General features: G+C 33.4%; 1 long non-coding RNA gene and 1 pseudogene across 1 annotated transcript; one reads left to right on the top strand and one right to left on the bottom strand.

Annotated features, from left to right (window-relative positions):
• Positions 1-3,449: 3,449 nt before the first annotated feature.
• LOC129914810 (cytoplasmic dynein 1 intermediate chain-like) lies at positions 3,450-4,926 on the top strand (annotated as a pseudogene).
• Positions 4,927-5,251: 325 nt separating this feature from the next.
• On the bottom strand, positions 5,252-6,713 carry LOC129914812 (uncharacterized). Its single transcript, XR_008772250.1, has 4 exons — positions 6,448-6,713; positions 6,296-6,366; positions 5,693-6,242; positions 5,252-5,608 (listed from the first exon to the last, which is right to left on the bottom strand). It is a non-coding gene; the product is annotated as an uncharacterized LOC129914812 (long non-coding RNA).
• Between the last annotated feature and the right edge of the window lie 2,750 nt (positions 6,714-9,463).

Below are 9,463 nucleotides of genomic sequence, written 5' to 3'. Positions count from 1 at the left end.
ATGTCGAGAAAAGAAATTGTGCGAAAGTTTTTATCAGAATGACAGTGGGAAGGGGAGAGTACGATGACACTTGGATAATTTTGTGCTTTTTACAGTGGAGGTGATAAAAAAAGAACAATGAACAACTTATGAATTGCATGGAATAGGTATAACAGTTTTAAGATTCAAGGCAAAACTATAATAGGGGTATTCAATTCATGCAACGGTGTAAACTCTTGGTAAACCTGGTAAAATGGTAACTAACTGTCAAACCCATACAAAATTTTGATACATTCACCACATTTATCAGGTTTACCCAGAGTTTACACCGTTGCATGAATACCCCTAGTAAAAACTTTTTATACGATTTGACTTGCAAAATAAGCTAATTAGTGAAATTATCTCATTTGGGCTCTAGTGAAAACAATATATAATTCGAAATGAAGTGACTGAGATGAGTCACTTTTCGGCCAAAATCGATTTAGCTAGTAAAAGTGAATGAGTGAGTAATCGGAATTAAATGTCAGATTACTCGTCTGATATTTCAGCGGTGACTTGTATCCATAGTAAGCAGAAAGTCTGTATCGAGAATTGTTAGATGAAAGAAAAAAGAATAGCTTTATTTGTTGTTGTTGTTCCTTTTGATTTTGAGAAACCAAACGCCATAAACTTGTGACGCCATTTTGCAAATTAAAACGCTATTAGCTGCGTTCTTTTCGAAATATTTATCTACTGCTTAGTACTTAAAACTACTTTTGCTATACTGAAAAAGTAGTTCAAAGCAGCTTTAAGTACTAAGCAGAAGATAAATATTTCCAAAGGAACGCAGATAATGATCCCTACTAACAATTTTGCTTCTATAATGCTTTACAGAAGCAACAACTGCATCTGTAAAGCTTTATAGAAGCAAAATTGTTTGTCGGGATACTACCTTCTCTCATTAGCCCTGTCCCTGTTCCTTTGGGAGGTGGTAAAGTACTACTAGTAGTTTACTAGCGATTTTCAATGGAACGTACAAAAATTAGCTTCGCTAGTAGTAATCTACTACAATTTTTTATCTGTCATTTGTTCATCGCACACAACTACAAAAACAACTACATTTAACACACACTTTCGTATTATCTCTATACATATACTCTTGTCAACAGTTATTTTTTGGCTTTCACTTGTATCAGAATTGGTATAACACATTTGATATGTGTTCATCCTTCGAACAATTTTTGTCAAAAGTTAAGCCTAGTACGCTGCTGATGCGAAACGAAAATTTTTCAAGTCTCCAAAGTCTGCACCGAAAATGCCTACGAAAAATTATCATCGAGTATTCTGTCAAAATCAAAACAAAAAATTAATTTTAAATCAAGAATAATAACAGAAAATAATTTTTAAAACTAGAAATAAATGAATTACAAGTAGTGAAAAAACCGTCAACACTTCTCTTGGGAGTCAAAAAAAGTGCGCAGGACAATAAAAAGTAAGTGACAAATGAGTGAGTATGGAAAAACGAAAAGCAAAATGAAATTTTTCTTTCAAGATTTCGTTATGCTATTTTTGTATAGAAAATTTCGTTTCACTTCAGCTGCGTACTAAATTAAAATCTCCTAACTCTATGGGCCCTACTAATAATCAAATTAAAAGCTCACTTTAATATTAGGTGTGTTTTTTTGTTTATCTATATAGATTTTGTGCAAAAAAACGACATCGGGATTTTTGGAATCCGTGTTAAAGTTTGGCAGCACTGAACATTAACTTTGACAACTGTCTGTCAAAAAGTTTGCTTTTGCTTTTTTATTTAAAAAATTAAAATTTAATAAAACAAAGCTCTAAACAAAATGAGAGAAAAAAAAAACAAACAAAAAAAATCGTAGAATTGTTCCTGTTTTACCTATGCTTACTTATAGGGGGGTTCACATTGACTAACTTACCGGACAGACCAGCCGCCATTTGGTCTGATCTGATGCTGTTTTGATAGTGTGAACACAGTGGCGTATTGAGGGGGGGGCTCAGGGGGCTCAAGCCCCCCCCAAGCCTCCATAATGTACATGATTAACTGAAACTTGTTCGTAAATCTTAGAGATTTAGAGGCAGCTCAGATGTTTGAGCCCCCTCCAAATTCTGAAAGGGCTGTTTGTGTTTGTTTGAGTAAGGGCCTTAGCTGCCGTTCAGGGTTGGGATACATTTTTTTCGGATTTTATTCCAATTCGGAATTCTTCAAATCTTTTTTTTCGGTATTTTGGCGTCGAATTACATCACCGTTAAATTTTGTAAAACTTCTTATGCAAACTCTAAACACCGTATTTTATCGTCTTCAGTATATTTACTTTTTTTTTAAATAATATTTTTCTCAAAGATAATAGAAATTTTTGGTATCTTAAAATCTTAGTGGTCAACATAACTAATGGGTTCTTTAAGGAAATTCAAGTTTGCGCTTCTGAAAAATAGTTTTTCACACTTTCACGTTCTGCATTTCACTTTTTGCGCATTCACTTGCCGATAGTGAAATTAAATGTTCTGCATTTTTTCACTCATTTTGGATTTTCTGATCGAAATCAGCTCACTTTGTTTCTGTAAGTGAATTTGGTGCCTTTTTCAATGAATCTGCAATCCTTGGACAAAATTTGTTGTTAATTTATTTATATAATAATTTATCACTGCCTCTATGTTTGCACCTCATTCGCTTTACACTTTACCTAATTAATTTTTATTTGAGTATTTACAAATTGCAATAATATCGCCCATGTTCTGCATTTCACTTACATACATATTTGATATGTCTCGAAAAATGTGTCTACTTATTTTTTCTTTTAAATTCTGCTTTTTTTCATTAAAAATGTAAATAAAATTGCATCCATGCAACAAAATAAAAATGGATGATACTTCAGTTTTGACAGTTCAAAGCATTTACGAAGTGAAATTGAAAAGTGATTTCAATTCACTTTCGGTCGAATTGCGGAAAATAGTAATGAGTATAGCTCAAAAACAAGACGTGATAGGAATAAATACGTAAACAGCTTTGAATTCAGCATATGACAAAGTTCAAACGATATAAAGTGTTTTTCTCTCGATCAAAGACGAATGAAAAAAAGAAAAAAAATGTTCCTACATTTAGGTACCTTATACAAAATTCTTGAAAAATTTTCCAGCCCCCTCCAAATTTTTTTCTGGATACGCCACTGTGTGAACACCCATCCGACAGCCTGTCCGGTTTGCCGGATGGTTTTCAAAAAATTTTGATTTTTTGGTGGTCGGACGAACGTGTTAGTCAATTAAACGACATGTCTGTCCGGCAGACAGTGATAATCCATTGTCTCTAATTTGAGAGCAGAATAGGGTAAAGATATATTAAAAATAAGCTGAAAAGTGGGTTTTGATGAAAATTGTCTGATGAGTGTGAACGAAAAATATAATTCGGCCATCAGGCCAAATGACAACGGGTCTGTCCGGTAAGTTGGTCAATGTGAACCCCCCTTATGATGCCCAAGGAGATGACGAACAGAGATCGCTGCCACACATCGACAATGGTTTCCATTCCAAACTACCACCAGGAATTCTACCACATGGTTTGCCCACTATGAAGGAAGTTGCATCAGCCATAACACCACTTGAATACAAAAAAGAACCTGAAGAGAAAAATAAAGTAAGTGAATTTTTTCTCTCCTCTCTTTACATTAATTTAACATTTGTGCTTTCACTTAAGGAACTATCGGAAGAACAAAAACAGATGATCATCTTGTCGGCGGACTTTCAAAGGTTTGTTTTACCCGCTGGACGTGTCATCGAAAGGGCTCTATCTGAGAATGTCGACATCTACACCGAATACATTGGAGGTGGTGATAGGAGTCAAACGATGAGAGGACACATGCTAGGTTGTCATTGAATCGAGATTTCCACGAAGACCGATGGTCTAAGAATCGATGCATCACTTCAATGGATTGGTCAACACATTTTCCTGAACTGGTTGTTGTTTCATATCACAATAATGAGGTTTGCATTTGTATTTTTTTCCACGATTCTATCTAAAACCCACTAACTTTTTTAAGGAGAGTCACAATGAACCAGATGGTGTTGTAATGGTCTGGAACACAAAATATAAAAAACAAACACCCGAAGATATATTCCATTGTCAAAGTGCCGTTATGTCAACATGCTTTGCTAAATTCAATCAAAACCTTATACTCGGTGGAACGTATTCCGGTCATATTGTATTATGGAATAATCGAGTGGAAAAGCGCACAGAGGACCAGAGGACACCTCTAAGTGCAACTGCACATACGCATCCAGTGTATTGTTTGCAAATGGTTGGCACACAGAATGCAGACAATGTGTTATCGATCTCAGCCGATGGCAAGCTTTGCTCATGGAGTTTGGATATGTTGTCGATGCCGCAAGATACACTGGAATTGCAGCCACGGCAATCGAACCCAATTGCTATCAGTTGCATGTCCTTTCCATCGAATGAGATTAACAATCTGGTTATGGGTAGTGAAGATGGCAATGTTTATTATGGTAAAAGTTTGTTGTGATTTTCCATTTGCTTATAAATAAATTGTTGTTTCTACTCAAGCTTATCGACATGGAATACGTTCGGGTGTGTCTGAAGTCTATGAGAAACATTTGGGTCCAGTGACGGGAATATCAACTCATCCAAATCAATCTACAACAGATTTTGATGATTTGTTTCTTACATCGTTCATTGATTGGACAATTAAGTTATGGAGTCTTAAGGTGAAATTTAATATCTACTATAACGACCAATATGTATTACATTTTTTGTATTTACTTGTAGGACACTAAACCATTATATTCATTTGAAGAAAATTCAAATTATGTTATGGTCTCCAATTCATCCCGCCTTGTTCGCTTCTGTCGACGGCAGTGGTCGCCTTGATTTATGGAATACCGAAGTGCCCTCGGCATCGGTGATTGTTTTTTTTTTTTTTTTTTTGTGTATGTATGATAATGAAAATTAGTAAAAGAGTATTTACTGAGTAGGTACCTACTTATGAAAAAAAAAAACATGAAACAAAAATGTTAAATGTTAAATAAATATATAGGTAAATTTAGTCAAAAGCTGAGTAATTCTTTCTTTGAGTATGTTATTTATTTCTAAAAACTAATACAAAGTTATGTGTTGAATTTTTTATGGAAACATTTTGTAAGTCTGATGTTGCAGTTCCGAGATTATGCAGTGAGGCGCGCACAAATTTGTTCAATTAATTTTCATATCGGATTGGAAACTTGTCAGATAAATCTTAATGAGAAAAAGCAGAACGGATTACGTTTTAATTTTGCAATTTGCAATTTAATAATTAAATAACTTATTTCTAAGATACATTTAAAATTTTGATGGCACAAAGGGGGTCTGACGTTAAATAATAATGACAAAGTTATAAAATATAAACAAATATAATACATGGATAAACTTAGTTTAAAAAGTCTGCTGTACTCGAGTTGTTCAGACCCGGATGTCCAGTTGTAGGGTTGGTTAAGTTGGGTTGGGAATCCATGTGTTTTGCCTTAATTCCTCCCTCTGCATAACTGTTTAGAAGGGGAAAGCAATTGCGAAGAAGATTCATGCAGATTTTCTCGGGATCTCGATGGGGGCTTTAGACCCATTTGTAGAAGACATGTCCTACAGAAACAAAACGACATCAATGCAGGCAGAGTACATAAGGAATATATCGAACCAAAAAAGGAGAATCAATAAAAATATTACCTGCAACCAATTGGGGAGCTAAATGATGCTCTGAAACAATTACCACTTTCACATGCCATTTGTTTCCACACTTCACTTATCATGCACATGTCGTACAAGTTTGAACGCAGTGAAGCGATCTCTTATAAAATGGTTTTTCATCAACGGGAGCTGAAGGATTTTTGGGTGTTGAATGAGCTGCATAATGCAATGTTAGGATTGTCTTGCTTGTTGCTGTCTGCTGTTTGGGATGAAAAGTGTTTCCTGGGGGAATATTTTTCGGGAGGTATGTTTGTATTTGCTTTTCTTCGCAGCGCACATACATGACGTGTATCATTTTAAAAATGTAAGAGACTGTTTTTGTGGTGGGCATTCTAATGAGGCAATTTATTAACAACAAGAGCTTTGTTATCATTTATTCATGTTGATCGTCTAAGAATAGACGTTTTCGCAAACGAGCGGGCATTCCAAGAACATTTTACATTACATTTTGACTGTGAGGGTTGAAGGTACCGACACGATTAAGACCCAATCGCACAGTACACAGAATTCTTCTTTTGTGAAATAATTCCTAGAAAAAAAAAGATAAATACGCTAGCTCATTGTAAGAATAAATTGATTTACTTTCCATCTCCTTTTCCGGTTTTTCTCTTTAATTTTGGGGAAGATATCGCACTCATGCAAATACGTGAATCCTAAAATTATTAAATTAAAAAAAAAAACCAAAGTTTATCGCACAATTTTCATCTTTTTCCAAAAAATATGCTTATACTTACATTGATTTGTGTTGTTTGTTATTCCTAATTGAATTCAATTTTAAATATTAAATTTTTTTTTGTCATATATCTGTCAACTGCAGCTGTCGTTTATTGGAATCTGACATTTAATAAGTGTAATGTACCTTGGCAGTACTGTTTTCTATCGAGAGAAAGTAAAATCTGGATAATTATCTGGATTTTTCAAAAATCTATACAGATAAAGTTTTTGTTGTAATTAACACGTAAATTGTTTTCATTTCAAAAATCTCGATGTCGTTTTTTTGCACAAAATCTATATAGATAAACAAAAAAACACACCTATTATACTAAATTCTACATATTTCAAGATAACAATAACCAATTTAAAAGTCAGTTTAAACGCTAACGCTCTGTTAAATTTTATAGTTGAGTTTCCCAACTGTTTTTGGTATGGTGAAATATGTAGAATTCGATAAATATTAACGTTTGGTTTAAATTTGATTATTGGTTGGCCCTATGTATTAAACATCGAAGTGTTTTTTGATATTTCATAATGCCAAAGTTATTGAAAACAGAAGAGAAAATAAAAATCTGATAAAAACGTAGTTTTCGTATTTCTCAATTTTTCCAAAAACCTGAAAAGATAGGAACATATGTGCAATGTGCCTGGCTACACGTTGATTTTTTAATCATCTAAGCAGTGAGTTTGTAGGCAAAAGGGATGAGGAGTTTAGGCAGGGCCGCCTTTAACTATCCTGGGGCCCTTGGGCACACAAGAAAGTACAATGGTTGGCTAAAAGGCAATGGTTGGTTAAAAAGGGGTGCCAATATCTCGTTCCATATAAAGTACCTAGTGTCTTTATTATTGGCAGGGGGTGGCAACAATACGTGCATTGAGACATCAATCGTTGCCACTGCCAATAATTGTACTTTTTATACTGCCAATAATTAAACCCTGTATCCGTTATAAGTTTCAGTTTGAAGAATTGGAAAAAAGAGCTCAAACGGATTGATAGATTTGCTAAAAACTCGGTACAGACGATTTGTACGTAATTTCCAAGAGTGGTTTTTTTTATTTTTTTGTCTTTTTATTTTAATGTCTCTTTTTCAACGGATATCTCCATTATAAAGTTTTCGAGATATTGCAATTTTCTCAAAAACGGATGAAGATTTTGTTCTGAAAAAAAGATGTAAAAATAAAAAAAAAATATTTTTTTGGACCGTTATTAACGGTACTTACTTGCCATAGAACCGATTTCTTAATGAAAACGACACAACCGATTTTAATGAAAATTTTGACATAAAAAGGTTTATACTGATATTAAAATTAAGAAAACTTTAAAAAAAAATTATTTTTGGATTAAAAAAAAAAAATTTTTTAAACAATTTTTTTAAAAGTTATTTAATGAATTTTATGCGTCAATCTTTAAATGCGAGAGCAATTCGCAATTCAAATTAAAAAATGTTTGGGGGTGCCAACCATTGTACCATGGCGTTTTCCATTTAAACCAAAACATTGATGTACCGTCGACGATAGTTTTTTTCTTAAACGTTTTCCAACGGAAAAAGTATTGATGTTTTTTTTGCCGACGAATTGATTCTTTTTTCGTGTTTTAATTAGAATCTACACATATGTTTACACTGATTTTAACACGCACTACAAATTTGACAGTTTTGCAAACTTCAAACGAAATTATAATTTAAGGAAAAAGATAATGGAAGAGAATTCTTTGTTTTTATTAATAAATAATACATAATCTTACCTACAGTGAAAAGAAAGATATTTTTCTTGTTTTTTGAAAATATTATTACTTATTTATTGGAAAATTGAATTTGGGTTTGATCGTTTGGATTTAAAATTTTGTCCGCATACAACGCCGCATAATTTGTTTTCATTTTGAAAACATATATTTTCCGTATAGGTGTAGAAAAAACTTTGATTGTTTGGTTGCCATATAAAAACTAAAATTTTTTGGTAGATGGTCCGCCCGACAAAAATGTTTTGAGAATAAATGTGTGAGAGAAATTTTCGTTCCTTAGGGGCCCCCTGAGAATGGGAGCCCTGGGCACGGGCCCCGTGTGCCCTTATGGTAAAGACGGCATTGAGTTTAGGGCGAAGATACTCACTTAAGGGAACTGAATTTTCTAAGGGAAGTATTGTTCCTCTTTTTGACTTTTTTCCTAGAAAATGTAAAAGTGGAAAGTGATTGGGCACACCATTTTGTGCCACCGCACGTGATTTTTCAATGGATTAAAAAACCACTAGCCAGGCACTATGGTTTTAGTGTTTGAAAAAAAAAATAATTGAGGCAGTTTATTTTTATCGATAATTTAGTTTTGAAATCCAGTCTTGACAAAAATAGCATTGAATTGCTTTACTTTCTTTCCAAATTTTAACTTTGAAATCGATTATTTCGAAAATAACACTGGTTTACAAAATTAAACTTTTTTTTTGTTGCCGGAAAAAAAATATACTTTTCTGAAGGTTTTCGGTGTGCTGAACTTGAATCCGAAGTCAAAAAAATTCTAGCAGCTCCCGTTTTTGAGATATTACCGTTAGAAAGTGCAGCACTTCGGACCTTATTCTTTTATATAAGGAAAATTGTTTAAGCATATTTAGTAACGGTTTTTATAAGAACTATTTACCACCTTTTTAAATCTGTTTAAATCTCTCCGATATCTTTTTTACTTCCCGAGATATCCTCAGTTGTTTGATATTTTTAAAAATTTTATAATGTCATTATCTTCTTTATGATATATGAAGCCAAACCCACTGACTTCAGTTTAAGATATCTCGGGCAATACATAAGATATTGAAAAGATTTAAACAGGTATCGAAAGATGGGAAATAGTTCTTATAGAAACCGTTACTAAATATGCTCAAACAATTTTCCTTATACAATAGAATAAGGTCCGAAAAACTCAAAAAAACGTTTTTTTGCATTTTCAAACGGTAATATCTCAAAAACGGGAGCTGCTAGAATTTTTTTGACTTCGGATTCGAGTTCAGCACACCAAAAACCTTCAGAAAAGTATATTTTTGTTCCGGCAACAG

Source organism: Episyrphus balteatus, chromosome 3 (assembly GCF_945859705.1).
Source record: "Episyrphus balteatus chromosome 3, idEpiBalt1.1, whole genome shotgun sequence".
NCBI classification, from domain to species: domain Eukaryota; kingdom Metazoa; phylum Arthropoda; class Insecta; order Diptera; family Syrphidae; genus Episyrphus; species Episyrphus balteatus.
The sequence above is the reverse complement of the archived record's forward strand: the minus strand, read 5'-3'. Positions and strand labels throughout refer to the sequence as shown.